Raw genomic sequence first — 25795 nt, 5'->3', positions numbered from 1 at the left:
AGCGGTGCTTTGCTCTGCAGAGCACCGTACCTTCGTCTTTAGCCTCTCTTCTCGTCTACATCTTAGCAAAAAGCTTTTCCACTCTGTCTGGCAAGGAGAAACTGTGCCAGCACAAAAAACATCTCCCATCGTGTTCTAGAGGCTGCACGGAGGTCTGCCGAGTGTTTTGCAAGAAGAGAAAGAAAGTTGTCCAAAACAGCTTGCAATCGAATGTTCATGTGAATAGAAAAGGCAGGAGAGTGGTCAGGTACTGTTTTCTCTCAGTTGGCAAGCTGCGCACACAATCGCAGTGTTGTACAGCTTGTTTCATCACCTTTGCGAAGCTGCCGCTCTCTCCGGCTCCCGGAGACGAAGAAGCTGCTTCTTCGCGCAAAGACGATTCTGCCGCTCACAGTGCTCTGCGGTGTGCGCCTTCTGCCGAAAGATGTCCGGGAGCGGTGCTTAGCTCTGCAGAGCACCGTACCTTCGTCTTTAGCCTCTCTTCTCGTCTACATCTTAGCAAAAAGCTTTTCACTCTGTCTGGCAAGGAGAAACTTTGCCAGCACAGAAAACATCTCCCATCGTGTTCTAGAAGCTGCACGGAGGTCTGCCGAGTGTTTTTAAAGAAGAGAAAGAAAGTTGTCCAAAACAGCTTGCAATCGAATGTTCATGTGATTACAAAAGGCAGGAGAGTGGTCAGGTAGTGTTTTCTCTCAGTTGGCAAGCTGCGCACACAATCGCAGTGTTGTACAGCTTGTTTCATCACCTTTGCGAAGTTGCCGCTCTCTCCGGCTCCCGGAGACGAAGAAGCTGCTTCTTCGCGCAAAGACGATTCTGCCGCTCACAGTGCTCTGCAGTGTGCACCTTCTGCCGAAAGAGGTCCGGGAGCGGTGCTTTGCTCTGCAGAGCACCGTACCTTCGTCTTTAGCCTCTCTTCTCGTCTACATCTTAGCAAAAAGCTTTTCCACTCTGTCTGGCAAGGAGAAACTGTGCCAGCACAAAAAATATCTCCCATCGTCTTCTAGAGGCTGCACGGATGTCTGCCGAGTGTTTTGCAAGAAGAGAAAGAAAGTTGGCCACAACAGCTTGCAATCGAATGTTCATGTGAATAGAAAAGGCAGGAGAGTGGTCAGGTACTGTTTTCTCTCAGTTGGCAAGCTGCGCACACAATCGCAGTGTTGTACAGCTTGTTTCATCACGTTTTCCAAGTTGCCGCTCTCTCCGGCTCCCGGAGACGAAGAAGCGGCTTCTTCGCCCAAAGACGATTCTGCCGCTCACAGTGCTCTGCGGTGTGTGTCTTCTGCCGAAAGAGGCCCGGGAGCTGTGCTTAGCTCTGCAGAGCACCATACCTTCTTCTTTAGCCTCTCTTCTCGTCTACATCTTAGCAAAAAGCTTTTCCACTCTGTCTGGCAAGGAGAAACTCTGCCAGCAGAAAAAACATCTCCCATCGTGTTCTAGAGGCTGCACGGAGGTCTGCCGAGTGTTTTGCAAGAAGAGAAAGAAAGTTGTCCAAAACAGCTTGCAATTGAATGTTCATGTGATTACAAAAGGCAGGAGAGTGGTCAGGTACTGTTTTCTCTCAGTTGGCAAGCTGCGCACACAATCGCAGTGTTGTACAACTTGTTTCATCACCTTTGCGAAGTTGCCGCTCTCTCCGGCTCCCGGAGACGAAGAAGCTGCTTCTTCGCGCAAAGACGATTCTGCCGCTCACAGTGCTCTGCGGTGTGCGCCTTCTGCCGAAAGAGGTCCGGGAGCGGTGCTTTGCTCTGCAGAGCACCGTACCTTCGTCTTTAGCCTCTCTTCTCGTCTACATCTTAGCTAAAAGCTTTTCCACTCTGTCTGGCAAGGAGAAACTGTGCCAGCACAGAAAACATCTCCCATCGTCTTCTAGAGGCTGCACGGAGGTCTGCCGAGTGTTTTGCAAGAAGAGAAAGAAAGTTGTCCAAAACAGCTTGCAATCGAATGTTCATGTGAAAAGAAAAGGCAGGAGAGTGGTCAGGTACTGTTTTCTCTCAGTTGGCAAGCTGCGCACACAATCGCAGTGTTGTACAGCTTGTTTCATCACCTTTGCCAAGTTGCCGCTCTCTCCGGCTCCCGGAGACGAAGAAGCTGCTTCTTCGCCCAAAGACGATTCTGCCGCTCACAGTGCTCTACAGTGTGTGTCTTCTGCCGAAAGAGGCCCGGGAGCTGTGCTTAGCTCTGCAGAGCACCATACCTGCTTCTTTAGCCTCTCTTCTCGTCTACATCTTAGCAAAAAGCTTTTCCACTCTGTCTGGCAAGGAGAAACTGTGCCAGCAAAAAAAACATCTCCCATCGTGTTCTAGAGGCTGCACGGAGGTCTGCCGAGTGTTTTGCAAGAAGAGAAAGAAAGTTGTCCAAAACAGCTTGCAATCGAATGTTCATGTGAATAGAAAAGGCAGGAGAGTGGTCAGGTACTGTTTTCTCTCAGTTGGCAAGCTGCGCACACAATCGCAGTGTTGTACAGCTTGTTTCATCACCTTTGCGAAGCTGCCGCTCTCTCCGGCTCCCGGAGACGAAGAAGCTGCTTCTTCGCGCAAAGACGATTCTGCCGCTCACAGTGCTCTGCGGTGTGCGCCTTCTGCCGAAAGATGTCCGGGAGCGGTGCTTTGCTCTGCAGAGCACCGTACCTTCGTCTTTAGCCTCTCTTCTCGTCTACATCTTAGCAAAAAGCTTTTCCACTCTGTCTGGCAAGGAGAAACTTTGCCAGCACAGAAAACATCTCCCATCGTGTTCTAGAAGCTGCACGGAGGTCTGCCGAGTGTTTTTAAAGAAGAGAAAGAAAGTTGTCCAAAACAGCTTTCAATCGAATGTTCATGTGATTACAAAAGGCAGGAGAGTGGTCAGGTACTGTTTTCTCTCACTTGGCAAGCTGCGCACACAATCGCAGTGTTGTACAGCTTGTTTCATCACCTTTGCGAAGTTGCCGCTCTCTCCGGCTCCCGGAGACGAAGAAGGTGCTTCTTCGCGCAAAGACGATTCTGCCGCTCACAGTGATCTGCAGTGTGCGCCTTCTGCCGAAAGAGGTCCGGGAGCGGTGCTTTGCTCTGCAGAGCACCGTACCTTCGTCTTTAGCCTCTCTTCTCGTCTACATCTTAGCAAAAAGCTTTTCCACTCTGTCTGGCAAGGAGAAACTGTGCCAGCACAAAAAACATCTCCCATCGTGTTCTAGAGGCTGCACGGAGGTCTGCCGAGTGTTTTGCAAGAAGAGAAAGAAAGTTGTCCAAAACAGCTTGCAATCGAATGTTCATGTGAATAGAAAAGGCAGGAGAGTGGTCAGGTACTGTTTTCTCTCAGTTGGCAAGCTGCGCACACAATCGCAGTGTTGTACAGCTTGTTTCATCACCTTTGCGAAGCTGCCGCTCTCTCCGGCTCCCGGAGACGAAGAAGCTGCTTCTTCGCGCAAAGACGATTCTGCCGCTCACAGTGCTCTGCGGTGTGCGCCTTCTGCCGAAAGACGTCCGGGAGCGGTGCTTAGCTCTGCAGAGCACCGTACCTTCGTCTTTAGCCTCTCTTCTCGTCTACATCTTAGCAAAAAGCTTTTCCACACTGTCTGGCAAGGAGAAACTTTGCCAGCACAGAAAACTTCTCCCATCGTGTTCTAGAAGCTGCACGGAGGTCTGCCGATTGTTTTTAAAAAAGAGAAAGAAAGTTGTCCAAAACAGCTTGCAATCGAATGTTCATGTGATTACAAAAGGCAGGAGAGTGGTCAGGTACTGTTTTCTCTCAGTTGGCAAGCTGCGCACACAATCGCAGTGTTGTACAGCTTGTTTCATCACCTTTGCGAAGTTGCCGCTCTCTCCGGCTCCCGGAGACGAAGAAGCTGCTTCTTCGCGCAAAGACGATTCTGCCGCTCACAGTGATCTGCAGTGTGCGCCTTCTGCCGAAAGAGGTCCGGGAGCGGTGCTTTGCTCTGCAGAGCACCGTACCTTCGTCTTTAGCCTCTCTTCTCGTCTACATCTTAGCAAAAAGCTTTTCCACTCTGTCTGGCAAGGAGAAACTGTGCCAGCACAAAAAACATCTCCCATCGTCTTCTAGAGGCTGCACGGATGTCTGCCGAGTGTTTTGCAAGAAGAGAAAGAAAGTTGTCCAAAACAGCTTGCAATTGAATGTTCATGTGATTAGAAAAGGCAGGAGAGTGGCCAGGTACTGTTTTCTCTCAGTTGGCAAGCTGCGCACACAATCGCAGTGTTGTACAGCTTGTTTCATCACCTTTGGAAGTTGCCGCTCTCTCCGGCTCCCGGAGACGAAGAAGCTGCTTCTTCGCCCAAAGACGATTCTGCCGCTCACAGTGCTCTGCGGTGTGCGCCTTCTGCCGAAAGAGACCCGGGAGCTGTGCTTAGCTTTGCAGAGCACCATACCGGCTTCTTTAGCCTCTCTTCTCGTCTACATCTTAGCAAAAAGCTTTTCCACTCTGTCTGGCAAGGAGAAACTGTGCCAGCACATAAAATATCTCCCATCGTGTTCTAGAGGCTGCACGGAGGTCTGCCGAGTGTTTTGCAAGAAGAGAAAGAAAGTTGTCCAAAACAGCTTGCAATCGAATGTTCATGTGAATAGAAAAGGCAGGAGAGTGGTCAGGTACTGTTTTCTCTCAGTTGGCAAGCTGCGCACACAATCGCAGTGCTGTACAGCTTGTTTCATCACCTTTGCGAAGTTGCCGCTCTCTCCGGCTCCCGGAGACGAAGAAGCTGCTTCTTCGCGCAAAGACGATTCTGCCGCTCACTGTGCTCTGCAGTGTGCGCCTTCTGCCGAAAGAGGTCCGGGAGCGGTGCTTTGCTCTGCAGAGCACCGTACCTTCGTCTTTAGCCTCTCTTCTCGTCTACATCTTAGCAAAAAGCTTTTCCACTCTGTCTGGCAAGGAGAAACTGTGCCAGCACAGAAAACATCTCCCATCGTGTTCTAGAGGCTGCACGGAGGTCTGCCGAGTGTTTTGCAAAAGAGAAAGAAAGTTGTCCAAAACAGCTTGCAATCGAATGTTCATGTGAATAGAAAAGGCAGGAGAGTGGTCAGGTACTGTTTTCTCTCAGTTGGCAACTGTGCACACAATCGCAGTGTTGTACGGCTTGTTTCATCACCTTTGCGAAGTTGCCGCTCTCTCCGGCTCCCGGAGACGAAGAAGCTGCTTTTTGGCCAAAGAGGATTCTGCCGCTCACTGTGCTCTGCAGTGTGTGTCTTCTGCCGAAAGAGGTCCGGGAGCGGTGCTTACCTCTGCAGAGCACCATACCTGCTTCTTTAACCTCTCTTCTCGTCTACATCTTAGCAAAAAGCTTTTCCACTCTGTCTGGCAAGGAGAAACTTTACCAGCACAGAAAACATCTCCCATCGTCTTCTAGAGGCTGCACGGAGGTCTGCCGAGTGTTTTGCAAGAAGAGAAAGAAAGTTGTCCAAAACAGCTTCCAATCGAATGTTCATGTGAATAGAAAAGGCAGGAGAGTGGTCAGGTACTGTTTTCTCTCAGTTGGCAAGCTGCGCACACAATCGCAGTGTTGTACAGCTTGTTTCATCACCTTTGCGAAGTTGCCGCTCTCTCCGGCTCCCGGAGACGAAGAAGCTGCTTCTTCGCGCAAAGACGATTCTGCCGCTCACAGTGCTCTGCGGTGTGCGCCTTCTGCCGAAAGACGCCCGGGAGCGGTGCTTAGCTCTGCAGAGCACCGTACCTTCGTCTTTAGCCTCTCTTCTCGTCTACATCTTAGCAAAAAGCTTTTCCACTCTGTCTGGCAAGGAGAAACTGTGCCAGCACAGAAAACATCTCCCATCGTCTTCTAGAGGCTGCACGGAGGTCTGCCGAGTGTTTTGCAAGAAGAGAAAGAAAGTTGTCCAAAACAGCTTGCAATCGAATGTTCATGTGAATAGAAAAGGCAGGAGAGTGGTCAGGTACTGTTTTCTCTCAGTTGGCAAGCTGCGCACACAATCGCAGTGTTGTACAGCTTGTTTCATCACCTTTGCGAAGCTGCCGCTCTCTCCGGCTCCCGGAGACGAAGAAGCTGCTTCTTCGCGCAAAGACGATTCTGCCGCTCACAGTGCTCTGCGGTGTGCGCCTTCTGCAGAAAGACGTCCGGGAGCGGTGCTTAGCTCTGCAGAGCACCGTACCTTCGTCTTTAGCCTCTCTTCTCGTCTACATCTTAGCAAAAAGCTTTTCCACTCTGTCTGGCAAGGAGAAACTGTGCCAGCACAGAAAACATCTCCCATCGTCTTCTAGAGGCTGCACGGAGGTCTGCCGAGTGTTTTGCAAGAAGAGAAAGAAAGTTGTCCAAAACAGCTTGCAATCGAATGTTCATGTGAATAGAAAAGGCAGGAGAGTGGTCAGGTACTGTTTTCTCTCAGTTGGCAAGCTGCGCACACAATCGCAGTGTTGTACAGCTTGTTTCATCACCTTTGCGAAGCTGCCGCTCTCTCCGGCTCCCGGAGACGAAGAAGCTGCTTCTTCGCGCAAAGACGATTCTGCCGCTCACAGTGCTCTGCGGTGTGCGCCTTCTGCCGAAAGATGTCCGGGAGCGGTGCTTTGCTCTGCAGAGCACCGTACCTTCGTCTTTAGCCTCTCTTCTCGTCTACATCTTAGCAAAAAGCTTTTCCACTCTGTCTGGCAAGGAGAAACTTTGCCAGCACAGAAAACATCTCCCATCGTGTTCTAGAAGCTGCACGGAGGTCTGCCGAGTGTTTTTAAAGAAGAGAAAGAAAGTTGTCCAAAACAGCTTTCAATCGAATGTTCATGTGATTACAAAAGGCAGGAGAGTGGTCAGGTACTGTTTTCTCTCACTTGGCAAGCTGCGCACACAATCGCAGTGTTGTACAGCTTGTTTCATCACCTTTGCGAAGTTGCCGCTCTCTCCGGCTCCCGGAGACGAAGAAGGTGCTTCTTCGCGCAAAGACGATTCTGCCGCTCACAGTGATCTGCAGTGTGCGCCTTCTGCCGAAAGAGGTCCGGGAGCGGTGCTTTGCTCTGCAGAGCACCGTACCTTCGTCTTTAGCCTCTCTTCTCGTCTACATCTTAGCAAAAAGCTTTTCCACTCTGTCTGGCAAGGAGAAACTGTGCCAGCACAAAAAACATCTCCCATCGTGTTCTAGAGGCTGCACGGAGGTCTGCCGAGTGTTTTGCAAGAAGAGAAAGAAAGTTGTCCAAAACAGCTTGCAATCGAATGTTCATGTGAATAGAAAAGGCAGGAGAGTGGTCAGGTACTGTTTTCTCTCAGTTGGCAAGCTGCGCACACAATCGCAGTGTTGTACAGCTTGTTTCATCACCTTTGCGAAGCTGCCGCTCTCTCCGGCTCCCGGAGACGAAGAAGCTGCTTCTTCGCGCAAAGACGATTCTGCCGCTCACAGTGCTCTGCGGTGTGCGCCTTCTGCCGAAAGACGTCCGGGAGCGGTGCTTAGCTCTGCAGAGCACCGTACCTTCGTCTTTAGCCTCTCTTCTCGTCTACATCTTAGCAAAAAGCTTTTCCACACTGTCTGGCAAGGAGAAACTTTGCCAGCACAGAAAACTTCTCCCATCGTGTTCTAGAAGCTGCACGGAGGTCTGCCGATTGTTTTTAAAAAAGAGAAAGAAAGTTGTCCAAAACAGCTTGCAATCGAATGTTCATGTGATTACAAAAGGCAGGAGAGTGGTCAGGTACTGTTTTCTCTCAGTTGGCAAGCTGCGCACACAATCGCAGTGTTGTACAGCTTGTTTCATCACCTTTGCGAAGTTGCCGCTCTCTCCGGCTCCCGGAGACGAAGAAGCTGCTTCTTCGCGCAAAGACGATTCTGCCGCTCACAGTGATCTGCAGTGTGCGCCTTCTGCCGAAAGAGGTCCGGGAGCGGTGCTTTGCTCTGCAGAGCACCGTACCTTCGTCTTTAGCCTCTCTTCTCGTCTACATCTTAGCAAAAAGCTTTTCCACTCTGTCTGGCAAGGAGAAACTGTGCCAGCACAAAAAACATCTCCCATCGTCTTCTAGAGGCTGCACGGATGTCTGCCGAGTGTTTTGCAAGAAGAGAAAGAAAGTTGTCCAAAACAGATTGCAATTGAATGTTCATGTGATTAGAAAAGGCAGGAGAGTGGCCAGGTACTGTTTTCTCTCAGTTGGCAAGCTGCGCACACAATCGCAGTGTTGTACAGCTTGTTTCATCACCTTTGGAAGTTGCCGCTCTCTCCGGCTCCCGGAGACGAAGAAGCTGCTTCTTCGCCCAAAGACGATTCTGCCGCTCACAGTGCTCTGCGGTGTGCGCCTTCTGCCGAAAGAGACCCGGGAGCTGTGCTTAGCTTTGCAGAGCACCATACCGGCTTCTTTAGCCTCTCTTCTCGTCTACATCTTAGCAAAAAGCTTTTCCACTCTGTCTGGCAAGGAGAAACTGTGCCAGCACAAAAAATATCTCCCATCGTGTTCTAGAGGATGCACGGAGGTCTGCCGAGTGTTTTGCAAGAAGAGAAAGAAAGTTGTCCAAAACAGCTTGCAATCGAATGTTCATGTGAATAGAAAAGGCAGGAGAGTGGTCAGGTACTGTTTTCTCTCAGTTGGCAAGCTGCGCACACAATCGCAGTGCTGTACAGCTTGTTTCATCACCTTTGCGAAGTTGCCGCTCTCTCCGGCTCCCGGAGACGAAGAAGCTGCTTCTTCGCGCAAAGACGATTCTGCCGCTCACTGTGCTCTGCAGTGTGCGCCTTCTGCCGAAAGAGGTCCGGGAGCGGTGCTTTGCTCTGCAGAGCACCGTACCTTCGTCTTTAGCCTCTCTTCTCGTCTACATCTTAGCAAAAAGCTTTTCCACTCTGTCTGGCAAGGAGAAACTGTGCCAGCACAGAAAACATCTCCCATCGTGTTCTAGAGGCTGCACGGAGGTCTGCCGAGTGTTTTGCAAAAGAGAAAGAAAGTTGTCCAAAACAGCTTGCAATCGAATGTTCATGTGAATAGAAAAGGCAGGAGAGTGGTCAGGTACTGTTTTCTCTCAGTTGGCAACTGTGCACACAATCGCAGTGTTGTACGGCTTGTTTCATCACCTTTGCGAAGTTGCCGCTCTCTCCGGCTCCCGGAGACGAAGAAGCTGCTTTTTGGCCAAAGAGGATTCTGCCGCTCACTGTGCTCTGCAGTGTGTGTCTTCTGCCGAAAGAGGTCCGGGAGCGGTGCTTACCTCTGCAGAGCACCATACCTGCTTCTTTAACCTCTCTTCTCGTCTACATCTTAGCAAAAAGCTTTTCCACTCTGTCTGGCAAGGAGAAACTTTACCAGCACAGAAAACATCTCCCATCGTCTTCTAGAGGCTGCACGGAGGTCTGCCGAGTGTTTTGCAAGAAGAGAAAGAAAGTTGTCCAAAACAGCTTCCAATCGAATGTTCATGTGAATAGAAAAGGCAGGAGAGTGGTCAGGTACTGTTTTCTCTCAGTTGGCAAGCTGCGCACACAATCGCAGTGTTGTACAGCTTGTTTCATCACCTTTGCGAAGTTGCCGCTCTCTCCGGATCCCGGAGACGAAGAAGCTGCTTCTTCGCGCAAAGACGATTCTGCCGCTCACAGTGCTCTGCGGTGTGCGCCTTCTGCCAAAAGACGCCCGGGAGCGGTGCTTAGCTCTGCAGAGCACCGTACCTTCGTCTTTAGCCTCTCTTCTCGTCTACATCTTAGCAAAAAGCTTTTCCACTCTGTCTGGCAAGGAGAAACTGTGCCAGCACAGAAAACATCTCCCATCGTCTTCTAGAGGCTGCACGGAGGTCTGCCGAGTGTTTTGCAAGAAGAGAAAGAAAGTTGTCCAAAACAGCTTGCAATCGAATGTTCATGTGATTACAAAAGGCAGGAGAGTGGTCAGGTACTGTTTTCCCTCAGTTGGCAAGCTGCGCACACAATCGCAGTGTTGTACAGCTTGTTTCATCACCTTTGCGAAGTTGCCGCTCTCTCCGGCTCCCGGAGACGAAGAAGCTGCTTCTTCGCGCAAAGACGATTCTGCCGCTCACAGTGCTCTGCGGTGTGCGCCTTCTGCCGAAAGACGTCCGGGAGCGGTGCTCAGCTCTGCAGAGCACCATACCCGCTTCTTTAGCCTCTCCTCTCGTCTACATCTTAGCTAAAAGCTTTTCCACTCTGTCTGGCAAGGAGAAACTGTGCCAGCACAGAAAACATCTCCCATCGTGTTCTAGAGGCTGCACGGAGGTCTGCCGAGTGTTTTGCAAGAAGAGAAAGAAAGTTGTCCAAAACAGCTTGCAATCGAATGTTCATGTGATTACAAAAGGCAGGAGAGTGGTCAGGTACTGTTTTCTCTCGGTTGGCAAGCTGCGCACACAATCGCAGTGTTGTACAGCTTGTTTCATCACCTTTGCCAAGTTGCCGCTCTCTCCGGCTCCCGGAGACGAAGAAGCTGCTTCTTCGCGCAAAGACGATTCTGCCGCTCACAGTGCTCTGCGGTGTGCGCCTTCTGCCGAAAGACGTCCGGGAGCGGTGCTTAGCTCTGCAGAGCACCGTACCTTCGTCTTTAGCCTCTCTTCTCGTCTACATCTTAGCAAGAAACTTTTCCACTCTGTCTGGCAAGGAGAAACTGTGCCAGCACAGAAAACATCTCCCATCGTGTTCTAGAGGCTGCACGGGGGTCTGCCGAGTGTTTTGCAAGAAGAGAAAGAAAGTTGTCCAAAACAGCTTGCAATCGAATGTTCCTGTGAATAGAAAAGGCAGGACATTGATCAGGAACTGTTTTCTCTCAGTTGGCAAGCTGCGCACACACTCGCAGTGTTGTACAGCTTGTTTCATCACCTTTGCGAAGTTGCCGCTCTCTCCGGCTCCCGGAGACGAAGAAGCTGCTTCTTCGCGCAAAGACGATTCTGCCGCTCACAGTGCTCTGCGGTGTGCGCCTTCTGCCGAAAGAGGCCCGGGAGCGGTGCTTAGCTCTGCAGAGCACCATACCTGCTTCTTTAGCCTCTCTTCTCGTCTACATCTTAGCAAAAAGCTTTTCCACTCTGTCTGGCAAGGAGAAACTGTGCCAGCACAAAAAACATCTCCCATCGTGTTCTAGAGGCTGCACGCAGGTCTGCCGAGTGTTTTGCAAGAAGAGAAAGAAAGTTGTCCAAAACAGCTTGCAATCGAATGTTCATGTGAATAGAAAAGGCAGGAGAGTGGTCAGGTACTGTTTTCTCTCACTTGGCAAGCTGCGCACACAATCGCAGTGTTGTACAGCTTGTTTCATCACCTTTGCGAAGTTGCCGCTCTCTCCGGCTCCCGGAGACGAAGAAGCTGCTTCTTCGCGCAAAGACGATTCTGCCGCTCACAGTGCTCTGCGGTGTGCGCCTTCTGCCGAAAGACGCCCGGGAGCGGTGCTTAGCTCTGCAGAGCACCGTACCTTCGTCTTTAGCCTCTCTTCTCGTCTACATCTTAGCAAAAAGCTTTTCCACTCTGTCTGGCAAGGAGAAACTGTGCCAGCACAGAAAACATCTCCCATCGTCTTCTAGAGGCTGCACGCAGGTCTGCCGAGTGTTTTGCAAGAAGAGAAAGAAAGTTGTCCAAAACAGCTTGCAATCGAATGTTCATGTGAATAGAAAAGGCAGGAGAGTGGTCAGGTACTGTTTTCTCTCACTTGGCAAGCTGCGCACACAATCGCAGTGTTGTACAGCTTGTTTCATCACCTTTGCGAAGTTGCCGCTCTCTCCGGCTCCCGGAGACGAAGAAGCTGCTTCTTCGCGCAAAGACGATTCTGCCGCTCACAGTGCTCTGCGGTGTGCGCCTTCTGCCGAAAGAGGTCCGGGAGCGGTGCTTAGCTCTGCAGAGCACCGTACCTTCGTCTTTAGCCTCTCTTCTCGTCTACATCTTAGCAAAAAGCTTTTCCACTCTGTCTGGCAAGGAGAAACTGTGCCAGCACAGAAAACTTCTCCCATCGTCTTCTAGAGGCTGCACGGAGGTCTGCCGAGTGTTTTGCAAGAAGAGAAAGAAAGTTGTCCAAAACAGCTTGCAATCGAATGTTCATGTGAATAGAAAAGGCAGGAGAGTGGTCAGGTACTGTTTTCTCTCAGTTGGCAAGCTGCGCACACAATCGCAGTGCTGTACAGCTTGTTTCATCACCTTTGCGAAGCTGCCGCTCTCTCCGGCTCCCGGAGACGAAGAAGCTGCTTCTTCGCGCAAAGACGATTCTGCCGCTCACAGTGCTCTGCGGTGTGCGCCTTCTGCCGAAAGACGTCCGGGAGCGGTGCTTAGCTCTGCAGAGCACCGTACCTTCGTCTTTAGCCTCTCTTCTCGTCTACATCTTAGCAAAAAGCTTTTCCACTCTGTCTGGCAAGGAGAAACTGTGCCAGCACAAAAAACATCTCCCATTGTGTTCTCGAGGCTGCACGGAGGTCTGCCGAGTGTTTTGCAAGAAGAGAAAGAAAGTTGTCCAAAACAGCTTGCAATCGAATGTTCATGTGAATAGAAAAGGCAGGAGAGTGGTCAGGTACTGTTTTCTCTCACTTGGCAAACTGCGCATACAATCGCAGTGTTGTACAGCTTGTTTCATCACCTTTGCCAAGTTGCCGCTCTCTCCGGCTCCCGGAGACGAAGAAGCTGCTTCTTCGCCCAAAGACGATTCTGCCGCTCACAGTGCTCTGCGGTGTGCGCCTTCTGCCGAAAGAGGCCCGGGAGCGGTGCTTAGCTCTGCAGAGCACCGTACCTTCGTCTTTAGCCTCTCTTCTCGTCTACATCTTAGCAAAAAGTTTTTCCACTCTGTCTGGCAAGGAGAAACTGTGCCAGCACAGAAAACATCTCCCATCGTCTTCTAGAGGCTGCACGGAGGTCTGCCGAGTGTTTTGCAAGAAGAAAATAAAGTTGTCCAAAACAGCATGCAATCGAAAGTTCATGTGATGACAAAAGGCAGGAGAGTGGTCAGGTACTGTATTCTCTCAGTTGGCAAGCTGCGCACACAATCGCAGTGTTGTACAGCTTGTTTCATCACCTTTGCGAAGTTGCCGCTCTCTCCGGCTCCCGGAGACGAAGAAGCTGCTTCTTCGCGCAAAGACGATTCTGCCGCTCACAGTGCTCTGCGGTGTGCGCCTTCTGCCGAAAGACGCCCGGGAGCGGTGCTCAGCTCTGCAGAGCACCGTACCTTCGTCTTTAGCCTCTCTTCTCGTCTACATCTTAGCAAAAAGCTTTTCCACTCTGTCTGGCAAGGAGAAACTGTGCCAGCACAGAAAACATCTCCCATCGTCTTCTAGAGGCTGCACGGAGGTCTGCCGAGTGTTTTGCAAGAAGAGAAAGAAAGTTGTCCAAAACAGCTTGCAATCGAATGTTCATGTGATTACAAAAGGCAGGAGAGTGGTCAGGTACTGTTTTCCCTCAGTTGGCCAGCTGCGCACACAATCGCAGTGTTGTACAGCTTGTTTCATCACCTTTGCGAAGTTGCCGCTCTCTCCGGCTCCCGGAGACGAAGAAGCTGCTTCTTCGCGCAAAGACGATTCTGCCGCTCACTCTGCTCTGCGGTGTGCGCCTTCTGCCGAAAGAGGCCCGGGAGCGGTGCTTAGCTCTGCAGAGCACCGTACCTTCGTCTTTAGCCTCTCTTCTCGTCTACATCTTAGCAAACAGCTTTTCCACTCTGTCTGGCAAGGAGAAACTGTGCCAGCACAGAAAACATCTCCCATCGTGTTCTAGAGGCTGCACGGAGGTCTGCCGAGTGTTTTGCAAGAAGAGAAAGAAAGTTGTCCGAAATAGCTTGCAATCGAATGTTCATGTGATTACAAAAGGCAGGAGAGTGGTCAGGTACTGTTTTCTCTCAGTTGGCAAGCTGCGCACACAATCGCAGTGTTGTACAGCTTGTTTCATCACCTTTGCGAAGTTGCCGCTCTCTCCGGCTCCCGGAGACGAAGAAGCTGCTTCTTCGCGCAAAGACGATTCTGCCGCTCACAGTGCTCTGCGGTGTGCGCCTTCTGCCGAAAGAGGCCCGGGAGCGGTGCTTAGCTCTGCAGAGCACCGTACCTTCGTCTTTAGCCTCTCTTCTCGTCTACATCTTAGCAAAAAGCTTTTCCACTCTGTCTGGCAAGGAGAAACTGTGCCAGCACAAAAAACATCTCCCATCGTGTTCTAGAGGCTGCACGCAGGTCTGCCGAGTGTTTTGCAAGAAGAGAAAGAAAGTTGTCCAAAACAGCTTGCAATCGAATGTTCATGTGATTACAAAAGGCAGGAGAGTGGTCAGGTACTGTTTTCTCTCAGTTGGCAAGCTGCGCACACAATCGCAGTGTTGTACAGCTTGTTTCATCACCTTTGCGAAGTTGCCGCTTCTCTCCGGCTCCCGGAGACGAAGAAGCTGCTTCTTCGCGCAAAGACGATTCTGCCGCTCACAGTGCTCTGCGGTGTGCGCCTTCTGCCGAAAGAGACCCGGGAGCTGTGCTTAGCTCTGCAGAGCACCATACCCGCTTGTTTTGCCTCTCCTCTCGTCTACATCTTAGCAAAAAGCTTTTCCACTCTGTCTGGCAAGGAGAAACTGTGCCAGCACAAAAAACATCTCCCATCGTCTTCTAGAGGCTGCACGGAGGTCTGCCGAGTGTTTTGCAAGAAGAGAAAGAAAGTTGTCCAAAACAGCTTGCAATCGAATGTTCATGTTAATAGAAAAGGCAGGAGAGTGGTCGGGTACTGTTTTCTCTCAGTTGGCAAGCTGCGCACACAATCGCAGTGTTGTACAGCTTGTTTCATCAGCTTTGCGAAGTTGCCGCTTCTCTCCGGCTCCCGGAGACGAAGAAGCTGCTTCTTCGCGCAAAGATGATTCTGCCGCTCACAGTGTTCTGCGGTGTGCGCCTTCTGCCGAAAGACGCCCGGGAGCGGTGCTTAGCTCTGCAGAGCACCATACCTTCGTCTTTAGCCTCTCTTCTCGTCTACATCTTATCAAAAATCTTTTCCACTCTGTCTGGCAAGGAGAAACTGTGCCAGCACAGAAAACATCTCCCATCGTGTTCTAGAGGCTGCACGGAGGTCTGCCGAGTGTTTTGCAAGAAGAGAAAGAAAGTTGTCCAAAACAGCTTGCAATCGAATGCTCAAGAGTATACAAAAGGCAGGAGAGTGGTCAGGTACTGTTTTCTCTCACTTGGCAAGCTGCGCACACAATCGCAGTGTTGTACAGCTTGTTTCATCACCTTTGCGAAGTTGCCGCTCTCTCCGGCTCCCGGAGACGAAGAAGCTGCTTCTTCGCGCAAAGACGATTCTGCCGCTCACAGTGCTCTGCGGTGTGCGCCTTCTGCCGAAAGAGGTCCGGGAGCGGTGCTCAGCTCTGCAGAGCACCATACCCGCTTCTTTAGCCTCTCTTCTCGTCTACATCTTAGCAAAAAGCTTTTCCACTCTGTCTGGCAAGGAGAAACTGTGCCAGCACAAAAAATATCTCCCATTGTGTTCTCGAGGCTGCACGGAGGTCTGCCGAGTGTTTTGCAAGAAGAGAAAGAAAGTTGTCCAAAACAGCTTGCAATCGAATGTTCATGTGAATAGAAAAGGCAGGAGAGTGGTCAGGTACTGTTTTCTCTCACTTGGCAAACTGCGCACACAATCGCAGTGTTGTACAGCTTGTTTCATCACCTTTGCCAAGTTGCCGCTCTCTCCGGCTCCCGGAGACGAACAAGCTGCTTCTTCGCGCAAAGACGATTCTGCCGCTCACTCAGCTCTGCGGTGTGCGCCTTCTGCCGAAAGACGCCCGGGAGCGGTGCTTAGCTCTGCAGAGCACCGTACCTTCGTCTTTAGCCTCTCTTCTCGTCTACATCTTAGCAAAAAGCTTTTCCACTCTGTCTGGCAAGGAGAAACTGTGCCAGCACAGAAAACATCTCCCATCGTGTTCTAGAGGCTGCACGGAGGTCTGCCGAGTGTTTTGCAAGAAGAGAAAGAAAGTTGTCCGAAATAGCTTGCAATCGAATGTTCATGTGATTACAAAAGGCAGGAGAGTGGTCAGGTACTGTTTTCTCTCAGTTGGCAAGCTGCGCACACAATCGCAGTGTTGTACAGCTTGTTTCATCACCTTTGCGAAGTTGCCGCTCTCTCCGGCTCCCGGAGACGAAGAAGCTGCTTCTTCGCGCAAAGACGATTCTGCCGCTCACAGTGCTCTGCGGTGTGCGCCTTCTGCCGAAAGAGGCCCGGGAGCGGTGCTTAGCTCTGCAGAGCACCGTACCTTCGTCTTTAGCCTCTCTTCTCGTCTACATCTTAGCAAAAAGCTTTTCCACTCTGTCTGGCAAGGAGAAACTGTGCCAGCACAAAAAACATCTCCCATCGTGTTCTAGAGGCTGCACGGAGGTCTGCCGAGTGTTTTGCAAGAAGAGAAAGAAAGTTGTCCAAAACAGCTTGCAATCGAATGTTCATGTGATTACAAAAGGCAGGAGAGTGGTCAGGTACTGTTTTCTCTCAGTTGGCAAGCTGCGCACACAATCGCAGTGTGGTACAGCTTGTTTCATCACCTTTGCGAAGTTGCCGCTTCTCTCCGGCTCCCGGAGACGAAGAAGCTGCTTCTTCGCGCAAAGACGATTCTGCCGCTCACAGTGCTCTGCGGTGTGCGCCTTCCGCCGAAAGAGGCCCGGGAGCTGTGCTTAGCTCTGCAGAGCACCATACCCGCTTGTTTTGCCTCTCCTCTCGTCTACATCTAGGCAAAAAGCTTTTCCACTCTGTCTGGCAAGGAGAAAATGTGCCAGCACAAAAAACATCTCCCATCGTGTTCTAGAGGCTGCACGGAGGTCTGCCGAGTGTTTTGCAAGAAGAGAAAGAAAGTTGTCCAAAACAGCTTGCAATCGAATGTTCATGTTAATAGAAAAGGCAGGAGAGTGGTCGGGTACTGTTTTCTCTCAGTTGGCAAGCTGCGCACACAATCGCAGTGTTGTACAGCTTGTTTCATCAGCTTTGCGAAGTTGCCGCTTCTCTCCGGCTCCCGGAGACGAAGAAGCTGCTTCTTCGCGCAAAGATGATTCTGCCGCTCACAGTGTTCTGCGGTGTGCGCCTTCTGCCGAAAGACGCCCGGGAGCGGTGCTTAGCTCTGCAGAGCACCATACCTTCGTCTTTAGCCTCTCTTCTCGTCTACATCTTATCAAAAATCTTTTCCACTCTGTCTGGCAAGGAGAAACTGTGCCAGCACAGAAAACATCTCCCATCGTCTTCTAGAGGCTGCACGGAGGTCTGCCGAGTGTTTTGCAAGAAGAGAAAGAAAGTTGTCCAAAACAGCTTGCAATCGAATGCTCAAGAGTATACAAAATGTAGGAGAGTGGTCAGGTACTGTTTTCTCTCACTTGGCAAGCTGCGCACACAATCGCAGTGTTGTACAGCTTGTTTCATCACCTTTGCGAAGTTGTCGCTCTCTCCGGCTCCCAGAGACGAAGAAGCTGCTTCTTCGCGCAAAGACGATTCTGCCGCTCACAGTGCTCTGCGGTGTGCGCCTTCTGCCGAAAGAGGTCCGGGAGCGGTGCTCAGCTCTGCAGAGCGCCATACCCGCTTCTTTAGCCTCTCCTCTCGTTACATCTTAGCAAAAAGCTTTTCCACTCTGTCTGGCAAGGAGAAACTGTGCCAGCACAGAAAACATCTCCCATCGTGTTCTAGAGGCTGCACGGAGGTCTGCCGAGTGTTTTGCAAGAAGAGAAAGAAAGTTGTCCAAAACAGCTTGCAATCGAATGTTCATGTGATTACAAAAGGCAGGAGAGTGGTCAGGTACTGTTTTCTCTCGGTTGGCAAGCTGCGCACACAATCGCAGTGTTGTACAGCTTGTTTCATCACCTTTGCGAAGTTGCCGCTCTCTCCGGCTCCCGGAGACGAAGAAGCTGCTTCTTCGCGCAAAGACGATTCTGCCGCTCACAGTGCTCTGCGGTGTGCGCCTTCTGCCGAAAGACGTCCGGGAGCGGTGCTTAGCTCTGCAGAGCACCGTACCTTCGTCTTTAGCCTCTCTTCTCGTCTACATCTTAGCAAAAAGCTTTTCCACTCTGTCTGGCAAGGAGAAACTGTGCCAGCACAGAAAACATCTCCCATCGTGTTCTAGAGGCTGCACGGAGGTCTGCCGAGTGTTTTGCAAGAAGAGAAAGAAAGTTGTCCAAAACAGCTTCCAATCGAATGTTCATGTGAATAGAAAAGGCAGGAGAGTGGTCAGGTACTGTTTTCTCTCAGTTGGCAAGCTGCGCACACAATCGCAGTGTTGTACAGCTTGTTTCATCACCTTTGCGAAGTTGCCGCTCTCTCCGGCTCCCGGAGACGAAGAAGCTGCTTCTTCGCGCAAAGACGATTCTGCCGCTCACAGTGCTCTGCTGTGTGCGCCTTCTGCCGAAAGAGGTCCGGGAGCGGTGCTTTGCTCTGCAGAGCACCGTACCTTCGTCTTTAGCCTCTCTTCTCGTCTACATCTTAGCAAAAAGCTTTTCCACTCTGTCTGGCAAGGAGAAACTGTGCCAGCACAGAAAACATCTCCCATCGTCTTCTAGAGGCTGCACGGAGGTCTGCCGAGTGTTTTGCAAGAAGAGGAAGAAAGTTGTCCAAAACAGCTTGCAATCGAATGCTCAAGTGTATAGAAAACGCAGGAGAGTGGTCAGGTACTGTTTTCTCTCAGTTGGCAAGCTGCGCACACAATCGCAGTGTTGTACAGCTTGTTTCATCACCTTTGCGAAGTTGCCGCTCTCTCCGGCTCCCGGAGACGAAGAAGCTGCTTCTTCGCGCAAAGAGGATTCTGCCGCTCACAGTGCTCTGCGGTGAGCGCCTTCTGCCGAAAGAGGCCCGGGAGCGGTGCTTAGCTCTGCAGAGCACCATACCTCCTTCTTTAGCCTCTCTTCTCGTCTACATCTTAGCTAAAAGCTTTTCCACTCTGTCTGGCAAGGAGAAACTGTGCCAGCAGAAAAAACATTTCCCATCGTGTTCTAGAGGCTGCACGGAGGTCTGCCGAGTGTTTTGCAAGAAGAGAAAGAAAGTTGTCCAAAACAGCTTCCAATCGAATGTTCAAGTGAATGGAAAAGTCAGGAGAGTGGTCAGGTACTGTTTTCTCTCACTTGGCAAGCTGCGCACACAATCGCAGTGTGGAACAGCTTGTTTCATCACCTTTGCGAAGCTGCCGCTCTCTCCGGCTCCCGGAGACGAAGAAGCTGCTTCTTCGCGCAAAGACGATTCTGCCGCTCACAGTGCTCTGCGGTGTGCGCCTTCTGCCGAAAGAGGTCCGGGAGCGGTGCTTAGCTCTGCAGAGCACCGTACCTTCGTCTTTAGCCTCTCTTCTCGTCTACATCTTAGCAAAAAGCTTTTCCACTCTGTCTGGCAAGGAGAAACTGTGCCAGCACAAAAAACATCTCCCATTGTGTTCTCGAGGCTGCACGGAGGTCTGCCGAGTGTTTTGCAAGAAGAGAAAGAAAGTTGTCCAAAACAGCTTGCAATCGAATGTTCATGTGAATAGAAAAGGCAGGAGAGTGGTCAGGTACTGTTTTCTCTCAGTTGGCAAACTGCGCACACAATCGCAGTGTTGTACAGCTTGTTTCATCACCTTTGCGAAGTTGCCGCTCTCTCCGGCTCCCGGAGACGAAGAAGCTGCTTCTTCGCGCAAAGACGATTCTGCCGCTCACTCTGCTCTGTGGTGTGCGCCTTCTGCCGAAAGACGCCCGGGAGCGGTGCTTAGCTCTGCAGAGCACCGTACCTTCGTCTTTAGCCTCTCTTCTCGTCTACATCTTAGCAAAATCTTTTCCACTCTGTCTGGCAAGGAGAAACTGTGCCAGCACAGAAAACATCTCCCATTGTGTTCTAGAGGCTGCACGGAGGTCTGCCGAGTGTTTTGCAAGAAGAAAAAGAAAGTTGTCCAAAACAGCTTGCAATCGAATGTTCATGTGAAAAGAAAAGGCAGGAGAGTGGTCAGGTACTGTATTCTCTCAGTTGGCAAGCTGCGCACACAATCGCAGTGTTGTACAGCTTGTTTCATCACCTTTGCGAAGTTGCCGCTCTCTCCGGCTCCCGGAGACGAAGAAGCTGCTTCTTCGCGCAAAGACGATTCTGCCGCTCACAGTGCTCTGCGGTGTGCGCCTTCTGCCGAAAGACGCCCGGGAGCGGTGCTCAGCTCTGCAGAGCACCGTACCTTCGTCTTTAGCCTCTCTTCTCGTCTACATCTTAGCAAAAAGCTTTTCCACTCTGTCTGGCAAGGAGAAATTGTGCCAGCACAGAAAACATCTCCCATCGTCTTCTAGAGGCTGCACGGAGGTCTGCCGAGTGTTTTGCAAGAAGAGAAAGAAAGTTGTCCGAAACAGCTTGCAATCGAATGTTCATGTGATTACAAAAGGCAGGAGAGTGGTCAGGTACTGTTTTCCCTCAGTTGGCAAGCTGCGCACACAATCGCAGTGTTGTACAGCTTGTTTCATCACCTTTGCGAAGTTGCCGCTCTCTCCGGCTCCCGGAGACGAAGAAGCTGCTTCTTCGCGCAAAGACGATTCTGCCGCTCACAGTGCTCTGCGGTGTGCGCCTTCTGCCGAAAGACGCCCGGGAGCGGTGCTTAGCTCTGCAGAGCACCGTACCTTCGTCTTTAGCCTCTCTTCTCGTCTACATCTTAGCAAAAAGCTTTTCCACTCTGTCTGGAAAGGAGAAACTGTGCCAGCACAGAAAACATCTCCCATCGTGTTCTAGAGGCTGCACGGAGGTCTGCCGAGTGTTTTGCAAGAAGAGAAAGAAAGTTGTCCGAAATAGCTTGCAATCGAGTGTTCATGTGATTACAAAAGGCAGGAGAGTGGTCAGGTACTGTTTTCTCTCAGTTGGCAAGCTGCGCACACAATCGCAGTGTTGTACAGCTTGTTTCATCACCTTTGCGAAGTTGCCGCTCTCTCCGGCTCCCGGAGACGAAGAAGGTGCTTCTTCGCGCAAAGACGATTCTGCCGCTCACAGTGCTCTGCGGTGTGCGCCTTCTGCCGAAAGAGGCCCGGGAGCGGTGCTTAGCTCTGCAGAGCACCGTACCTTCGTCTTTAGCCTCTCTTCTCGTCTACATCTTAGCAAAAAGCTTTTCCACTCTGTCTGGCAAGGAGAAACTGTGCCAGCACAAAAAACATCTCCCATCGTGTTCTAGAGGCTGCACGCAGGTCTGCCGAGTGTTTTGCAAGAAGAGAAAGAAAGTTGTCCAAAACAGCTTGCAATCGAATGTTCATGTGATTACAAAAGGCAGGAGAGTGGTCAGGTACTGTTTTCTCTCAGTTGGCAAGCTGCGCACACAATCGCAGTGTTGTACAGCTTGTTTCATCACCTTTGCGAAGTTGCCGCTTCTCTCCGGCTCCCGGAGACGAAGAAGCTGCTTCTTCGCGCAAAGACGATTCTGCCGCTCACAGTGCTCTGCGGTGTGCGCCTTCTGCCGAAAGAGGCCCGGGAGCTGTGCTTAGCTCTGCAGAGCACCATACCCGCTTGTTTTGCCTCTCCTCTCGTCTACATCTTAGCAAAAAGCTTTTCCACTCTGTCTGGCAAGGAGAAACTGTGCCAGCACAGAAAACATCTCCCATCGTGTTCTAGAGGCTGCACGGAGGTCTGCCGAGTGTTTTGCAAGAAGAGAAAGAAAGTTGTCCAAAACAGCTTGCAATCGAATGTTCATGTGAATAGAAAAGGCAGGAGAGTGGTCGGGTACTGTTTTCTCTCAGTTGGCAAGCTGCGCACACAATCGCAGTGTTGTACAGCTTGTTTCATCAGCTTTGCGAAGTTGCCGCTTCTCTCCGGCTCCCGGAGACGAAGAAGCTGCTTCTTCGCGCAAAGATGATTCTGCCGCTCACAGTGTTCTGCGGTGTGCGCCTTCTGCCGAAAGGCGCCCGGGAGCGGTGCTTAGCTCTGCAGAGCACCTTACCTTCGTCTTTAGCCTCTCTTCTCGTCTACATCTTATCAAAAAGCTTTTCCACTCTGTCTGGCAAGGAGAAACTGTGCCAGCACAGAAAACATCTCCCATCGTGTTCTAGAGGCTGCACGGAGGTCTGCCGAGTGTTTTGCAAGAAGAGAAAGAAAGTTGTCCAAAACAGCTTGCAATCGAATGCTCAAGAGTATACAAAAGGCAGGAGAGTGGTCAGGTACTGTTTTCTCTCACTTGGCAAGCTGCGCACACAATCGCAGTGTTGTACAGCTTGTTTCATCACCTTTGCGAAGTTGCCGCTCTCTCCGGCTCCCGGAGACGAAGAAGCTGCTTCTTCGCGCAAAGACGATTCTGCCGCTCACAGTGCTCTGCGGTGAGCGCCTTCTGCCGAAAGAAACCCGGGAGCGGTGCTTAGCTCTGCAGAGCACCATACCTCCTTCTTTAGCCTCTCTTCTCGTCTACTTCTTAGCTAAAAGCTTTTCCACTCTGTCTGGCAAGGAGAAACTGTGCCAGCACAAAAAACATCTCCCATCGTGTTCTAGAGGCTGCACGGAGGTCTGCCGAGTGTTTTGCAAGAAGAGAAAGAAAGTTGTCCAAAACAGCTTCCAATCGAATGTTCAAGAGAATGGAAAAGGCAGGAGAGTGGTCAGGTACTGTTTTCTCTCAGTTGGCAAGCTGCGCACACAATCGCAGTGTTGTACAGCTTGTTTCATCACCTTTGCGAAGCTGCCGCTCTCTCCGGCTCCCGGAGACGAAGAAGCTGCTTCTTCGCGCAAAGACGATTCTGCCGATCACAGTGCTCTGCGGTGTGCGCCTTCTGCCGAAAGACGCCCGGGAGCGGTGCTTAGCTCTGCAGAGCACCATACCTCCTTCTTTAGCCTCTCTTCTCGTCTACATCTTAGCTAAAAGCTTTTCCACTCTGTCTGGCAAGGAGAAACTGTGCCAGCACAAAAAACATCTCCCATCGTGTTCTAGAGGCTGCACGGAGGTCTGCCGAGTGTTTTGCAAGAAGAGAAAGAAAGTTGTCCAAAACAGCTTCCAATCGAATGTTCAAGTGAATGGAAAAGGCAGGAGAGTGGTCAGGTACTGTTTTCTCTCAGTTGGCAAGCTGCGCACACAATCGCAGTGTTGTACAGCTTGTTTCATCACCTTTGCGAAGCTGCCGCTCTCTCCGACTCCCGGAGACGAAGAAGCTGCTTCTTCGCGCAAAGACGATTCTGCCGATCACAGTGCTCTGCGGTGTGCGCCTTCTGCCGAAAGAGGTCCGGGAGCGGTTCTTAGCTCTGCAGAGCACCATACCTTCGTCTTTAGCCTCTCTTCTCGTCTACATCTTAGGAAAAAGCTTTTCCACTCTGTCTGGCAAGGAGAAACTGTGCCAGCACAGAAAACATCTCCCATCGTGTTCTAGAGGCTGCAGGGAGGTCTGCCGAGTGTTTTGCAAGAAGAGAAAGAAAGTTGTCCAAAACAGCTTGCAATCGAATGTTCATGTGAATAGAAAAGGCAGGAGAGTGGTCAGGTACTGTTTTCTCTCAGTTGGCAAGCTGCGCACACAATCGCAGTGTTGTACAGCTTGTTTCATCACCTTTGCGAAGTTGCCGCTCTCTCCGGCTCTTGGAGACGAAGAAGCTGCTTCTTCGCGCAAAGACGATTCTGCCGCTCACAGTGCTCTGCTGTGTGCGCCTTCTGCCGAAAGAGGTCCGGGAGCGGTGCTTTGCTCTGCAGAGCACCGTACCTTCGTCTTTAGCCTCTCTTCTCGTCTACATCTTAGCAAAAAGCTTTTCCACTCTGTCTGGCAAGGAGAAACTGTGCCAGCACAGAAAACATCTCCCATCGTCTTCTAGAGGCTGCACGGAGGTCTGCCGAGTGTTTTGCAAGAAGAGGAAGAAAGTTGTCCAAAACAGCTTGCAATCGAATGCTCAAGTGTATAGAAAAGGCAGGAGAGTGGTCAGGTACTGTTTTCTCTCAGTTGGCAAGCTGCGCACACAATCGCAGTGTTGTACAGCTTGTTTCATCACCTTTGCGAAGTTGCCGCTCTCTCCGGCTCCCGGAGACGAAGAAGCTGCTTCTTCGCGCAAAGACGATTCTGCCGCTCACAGTGCTCTGCGGTGAGCGCCTTCTGCCGAAAGAGGCCCGGGAGCGGTGCTTAGCTCTGCAGAGCACCATACCTCCTTCTTTAGCCTCTCTTCTCGTCTACATCTTAGCTAAAAGCTTTTCCACTCTGTCTGGCAAGGAGAAACTGTGCCAGCACTAAAAGCATCTCCCATCGTGTTCTAGAGGCTGCACGGAGGTCTGCCGAGTGTTTTGCAAGAAGAGAAAGAAAGTTGTCCATAACAGCTTCCAATCGAATGTTCAAGTGAATGGAAAAGGCAGGAGAGTGGTCAGGTACTGTTTTCTCTCACTTGGCAAGCTGCGCACACAATCGCAGTGTGGTACAGCTTGTTTCATCACCTTTGCGAAGTTGCCGCTCTCTCCGGCTCCCGGAGACGAAGAAGCTGCTTCTTCGCGCAAAGACGATTCTGCCTCTCACAGTGCTCTGCGGTGTGCGCCTTCTGCCGAAAGACGTCCGGGAGCGGTGCTTAGCTCTGCAGAGCACCGTACCTTCGTCTTTAGCCTCTCTTCTCGTCTACATCTTAGGAAAAAGCTTTTCCACTCTGTCTGGCAAGGAGAAACTGTGCCAGCACAGAAAACATCTCCCATCGTGTTCTAGAGGCTGCAGGGAGGTCTGCCGAGTGTTTTGCAAGAAGAGAAAGAAAGTTGTCCAAAACAGCTTGCAATCGAATGTTCATGTGAATAGAAAAGGCAGGAGAGTGGTCAGGTACTGTTTTCTCTCAGTTGGCAAGCTGCGCACACAATCGCAGTGTTGTACAGCTTGTTTCATCACCTTTGCGAAGTTGCCGCTCTCTCCGGCTCCCGGAGACGAAGAAGCTGCTTCTTCGCGCAAAGACGATTCTGCCGCTCACAGTGCTCTGCTGTGTGCGCCTTCTGCCGAAAGAGGTCCGGGAGCGGTGCTTTGCTCTGCAGAGCACCGTACCTTCGTCTTTAGCCTCTCTTCTCGTCTACATCTTAGCAAAAAGCTTTTCCACTCTGTCTGGCAAGGAGAAACTGTGCCAGCACAGAAAACATCTCCCATCGTCTTCTAGAGGCTGCACGGAGGTCTGCCGAGTGTTTTGCAAGAAGAGGAAGAAAGTTGTCCAAAACAGCTTGCAATCGAATGCTCAAGTGTATAGAAAAGGCAGGAGAGTGGTCAGGTACTGTTTTCTCTCAGTTGGCAAGCTGCGCACACAATCGCAGTGTTGTACAGCTTGTTTCATCACCTTTGCGAAGTTGCCGCTCTCTCCGGCTCCCGGAGACGAAGAAGCTGCTTCTTCGCGCAAAGACGATTCTGCCGCTCACAGTGCTCTGCGGTGAGCGCCTTCTGCCGAAAGAGGCCCGGGAGCGGTGCTTAGCTCTGCAGAGCACCATACCTCCTTCTTAAGCCTCTCTTCTCGTCTACATCTTAGCTAAAAGCTTTTCCACTCTGTCTGGCAAGGAGAAACTGTGCCAGCACAAAAAGCATCTCCCATCGTGTTCTAGAGGCTGCACGGAGGTCTGCCGAGTGTTTTGCAAGAAGAGAAAGAAAGTTGTCCATAACAGCTTCCAATCGAATGTTCAAGTGAATGGAAAAGGCAGGAGAGTGGTCAGGTACTGTTTTCTCTCACTTGGCAAGCTGCGCACACAATCGCAGTGTGGTACAGCTTGTTTCATCAGCTTTGCGAAGTTGCCGCTCTCTCCGTCTCCCGGAGACGAAGAAGCTGCTTCTTCGCGCAAAGACGATTCTGCCGCTCACAGTGCTCTGCGGTGTGCGCCTTCTGCCGAAAGACGTCCGGGAGCGGTGCTTAGCTCTGCAGAGCACCGTACCTTCGTCTTTAGCCTCTCTTCTCGTCTACATCTTAGCAAAAAGCTTTTCCACTCTGTCTGGCAAGGAGAAACTGTGCCAGCACAAAAAACATCTGCCATTGTATTCTCGAGGCTGCACGGAGGTCTGCCGAGTGTTTTGCAAGAAGAGAAAGAAAGTTGTCCAAAACAGCTTGCAATCGAATGTTCATGTGAATAGAAAAGGCAGGAGAGTGGTCAGGTACTGT

This window comes from Melozone crissalis, unplaced genomic scaffold, assembly GCF_028551555.1.
Source record: "Melozone crissalis strain CALT ecotype California unplaced genomic scaffold, PUWL_Pcris_2 ptg000100l_1, whole genome shotgun sequence".
NCBI lineage: Eukaryota > Metazoa > Chordata > Aves > Passeriformes > Passerellidae > Melozone > Melozone crissalis.
The sequence above is the reverse complement of the archived record's forward strand: the minus strand, read 5'-3'. Positions refer to the sequence as shown.